Source organism: Lipotes vexillifer, unplaced genomic scaffold (assembly GCF_000442215.2).
Source record: "Lipotes vexillifer unplaced genomic scaffold, Lipotes_vexillifer_v1.1 scaffold43, whole genome shotgun sequence".
NCBI lineage: Eukaryota > Metazoa > Chordata > Mammalia > Artiodactyla > Lipotidae > Lipotes > Lipotes vexillifer.
In genome coordinates this window covers 183,932-188,239 of record NW_006770037.1, presented here as the reverse complement: position 1 = coordinate 188,239, position 4,308 = coordinate 183,932, and the positions used below count along the sequence as shown (strand labels likewise).

The window sequence follows — 4,308 nt, the reverse complement described above, 5'->3', positions numbered from 1 at the left end:
CCTGTGTCCCCTGCATCGGCAGGCGGACTCTCAACCACTGCGCCACCAGGGAAGCCCTAATATATAATTTTAATGCAGTTTTAATCAGAATCTCCACTGAGATTTTAGATTGTAACAAAATGAGTCTAAAATTTATTGGGAAAAAATGCCAAATAACACCAAGAAATATTTTAAAAGAAGAGTAAAATGGGACTCAGTTGCTTTTCTATATACTAAAACCTAATCTATAACTACTATAATCAAGATAGTATCATATTGATACAGGAATAGAAAATAGACTCAGGAAATATAATACAAGGTATAGAAATTGATAGAAGTATATGTGGAACAATATATGACTAAGGCAGCATCTCAATTCACAGATAAAGTAAATGGTGTCATCAAACTGGTTATACATTTGAAAGAACATAAATTTACATTCATATCTCATACCATATACAAAATATATTCTAGATGAATTTAATATATCTATTTTTTAAATAAATCAATCAAAATATTAGAAGAGTTAAAAGGATACTGGCTTGGATAGATGAAGCCTTCCTAAGAGAGAAACCATAAAGGAAAAGATAGATATATGTGACTAAATATTGGGTTGGCCCAAAAGTTCATACCTTACAGAAAAACCCGAATGAACTTTTTGGCCAGCCCAATATTAAAAAAATGTTTGTATGGCAAAAGAGAATATAAACAAAATCAAAGACAAATAGTAGACTGGGAAATATATAACTGCATCATGTAGAACAAACAAAGTATTACTATCACTAATAAACTAAGAGCTCCCTGCAAATTGAGGCGTCAAATCACCTTCAAGAGGCATGAGAAAAGGATATGAAAACAATTCACAGAAGAAATGCAAAAGAACAATAAAACGTGAAAATATGCTCAATCTCACCAAAATTCAAGGGAATATAAATGAAAAAATATACCATTTTTCACCTAGTAGAGTAACAATACTCAATAATGACTACAACATAGAAAACAAGCCGTCTCACACTTGCTAATGGAAGCCTGAACTGGTACGTTTTTGGAAAGGAATCTGGCAACATACTTTAAAATTTGAGATGCATGTGTCCTTTGACTCAACCCTCTGTCCCCTCCCCTTCCCCACTTTTGGGATTCAACCAGAGTGAAGCACTGGTATATAAGGGGAGGTTAGTTACAGGAAACACAAGCACAACCAAGGGAGACAATGTTAATTTCTCTCCACAGGGGTCAGTGGAGTGAACACAATGCAATCATTAACATGAGTGAGTTAGAGCCAAACCTATGAGCTGGGTGAATGTCTGTGACATTTATCATGAAAACATAGCTGCATGGGAACGCTTACATTTGAAAAATCCTCACAGATAGGATATGTGTGATTGAACTGTACAAAATTGCTGATATTCAACTCTTTTTGATCTAATAAAATGGCAGTCTCATAAATCACAGTATAACATAAATTTTTACATATTTATGAGCATGAAAAAAATGTAGAATGATACACCGCAAGCATTAACACTGGTAACCTGCTTGGGGGGGGGTGGGTAAGGGAGGAAAGGAGGAACGAACTTCATACATCGTTGCACTGTTTTACTTGTTAAAAATTTTGTGAATTAAACATATCTAATAAATAAAAATGTAAAGAAAAAATAGAAAAGAAACAAGACTCTCAGTCTGGCTATTACCTGAAAATATATCTAGGGGCAGCATCTATAACAATGGTCCATTTAACTTTACCGAATGTAGTGAACAAAAACCAATTTATTTCCTTGTCTCTTTCAACAAGATGGTTCAAAATAAAAACCCAACCAATTATTTGTCACCTAAAACAAAGTTCAGAATTTGCAGTAAGATTAGGAAAAACAAAGATTCAGAGAACATTAAGTATTGACAGGTGCAGCAAGAGGCCCACTTTTACACTGCTAATGAAGAGTAAATTGATGTCATCACTTTCAAACAACTTGGCATTACCTAATAAAGTTGAGCATTGCATATTCTATGACCTAGCAACTGAATGCCAAAGTATATGTCCTAGAAAAACTCCTCGATAGGACTAGGACACATGTACAGAGTGTACTGTGCAGCATTTTCACGAGAGCAAAAAGCTCGAAGCAACCCAAATGCCCCAAATGGGTAGAATGGATAAATAAAGTATGGTATATTTCACGAAGAGGAAAAAGAATACTGATGTACTAGTTAATACTAGACAGCAGTGAAAATGAGTGAACTTTAGCTGCACACATCCACCCAGATAATCTCAAAATAAAATGTTGGGTAAAAATCTAAGCCAGAGATAAAGTATGATTCCATTTCCAAAAGAGGTGACACTAAACAATTTAAGAAAAAGCAGGGAAATGACAAAAAGTCAGATTACAGCTTTCTAGGAAGCGGCAGAAAGGAGGAAGGGGTCTGGGAGAAGCAAACAGGAGTCTTTAAAAGTGGTACTCATCAAGGGGCTTCCCCAGTGGTCCAGTGGTAAGGAATCCGCCCGCCTTCCAGTGCAGGGGATGCAGGTTATATCCCTGGTCGGGGAACTAAGATTCCACATGCTGCTGGGCACCTAAGCCCGTGCACCTCAACTAGAGAGAGAAAGCCAGCATGCCACAACTGGAGAGAAGTCCACGCACTGCAACGAATATCCCGAGTGCCAGAATTAAGGCCCATCGCGGCCAAAAATTAAAAACGTTTTTTAAATCAATCAATAAATAAAATAAATACTAAAAAAAAGTGGTACTCATCAATAAAGCTAGAGGGAAAAAAGACAGGGAATGTATGTATGTTTGTTTTACTAGCAGTCTTTAATGTGTATATGTGTGTATACATGCATATATTCTTTGGATGTATGGTATGTTTCACCCACACACACGTGTGCACACACAGAAAGAATCTAGGGCAATGCCTGCTCGTGCCTACAAAGCCTATCCTAGTACTGGAGAAGTCACTCAACCATCTTGCAGGTATGCTTTGCATTGTAAGTGCTTAATATATAAATGAATGGAGATATTTTAGAGTAATACTCAAAGGAGCAACCCTGGAAGCCATGTTCTTCCAGGGCCAGGGTAAAGTGGAAATTTCTCCCATGCAATTTTTTTGTAGTGTACCAGAAGCCGGAGAGAGTATAACAGAAAAATCCAAGATGAACACACACACTGACAAAACATTTTTCAAGTCACCTTGGGAAAACTGTATTTGTTAAGTTGCAGCACAAAACAAATGTAACATTTCTGGGTAGAGTTACATGGGTTTTACTTTCACCCTGGGTTATCCTTTTCATCCACTTTATGATTTAAACTAAATGACACCAAAACTCAAACCTTGGCTGGTAAGATTTTCAAAGGCAGGGGGAAAAAATGCTTTTTCTCGGCTACAAATTGTGAGTACCTAGGAAAAACTGATTTATTGGGGGTAGACCAGATGGAGCTCTGTTTCCAGATATTACAATGTTGGTCCTGATTCACTGCAGTGGAGCAGCTAAAAGCCTTCTATATAAGGCAGTGTTTCACCAGGTGAAGGAAGAAAATTAGAAAGGGAGGAAGTCTGTCCTTACTCTCATCCTCCACAGCTGTTGGAAACCAAAGCTGTTCTTCTAACTGAATCACTACTAATTCTAAGCTACTGGCTTCTTTCCTTTCCCAAGGATTATTTTGAATATTTGGACGTCTACTTTACTCTGTTCTGTCTACTGCTGTTAGGAGTTTGGTAAATAATCTGATTTAGCTAAGATGCTTTACTGACAGGATATCCTGTAGCTGGTTAACTAAGGCTAGAGGAAAGAGGGATTAGACAATCTGAGTGCACATTATTTTTAAAAGGAAAGGAAGGGACAAAAAAGTCAAAGTGGCTACAGGCCCTTCATCGTCTCAAGTAAACCAAAAAAATATGATGCCAAACTACCTCCCCAAATATGAGTTCGTTTTTACTTCCTCCTGCTAGAAAGTTCCATTTTGTGCTCATGACCTGGAAATGCAGGTGCAGCATAATCAACGAGGTAAACAGCTCTAAGTTTTCTCTTTAGCAAATGAAAAATGGGAAATTAAAGTAATTGCTGTTCTTGAATACTTTTCCCTAAGCAAAGTTGCACAGATTGCTTTTTTAAATATGAGCTTTATTGAAATATAATGCACATAAAATTCTATCCATTTAAAGTATACACAATTCAGTGATTTTTAGAAAATTCAAAATTGTGCATCCAGGGGCTTCCCTGGTGGCGCAGTGGTTGAGAGTCCGCCTGCCGATGCATGGGGGCACAGCTTCGTGCCCCAGTCTGGGAGGATCCCACATGCCGCGGAGCGGCTGGGCCCGTGAGCCATGGCCGCTGAGCCTGCG

At 37.8% G+C, this 4,308-nt stretch overlaps 1 protein-coding gene across 1 annotated transcript in view; it reads right to left on the bottom strand.

Moving 5' to 3' along the window:
* The window catches only part of GNG2 (G protein subunit gamma 2), a 137,072-nt gene that overhangs the window by 99,674 nt on the left and 33,090 nt on the right, over window positions 1–4,308 (bottom strand). The gene's annotated exons all lie outside the window — the stretch shown is intronic.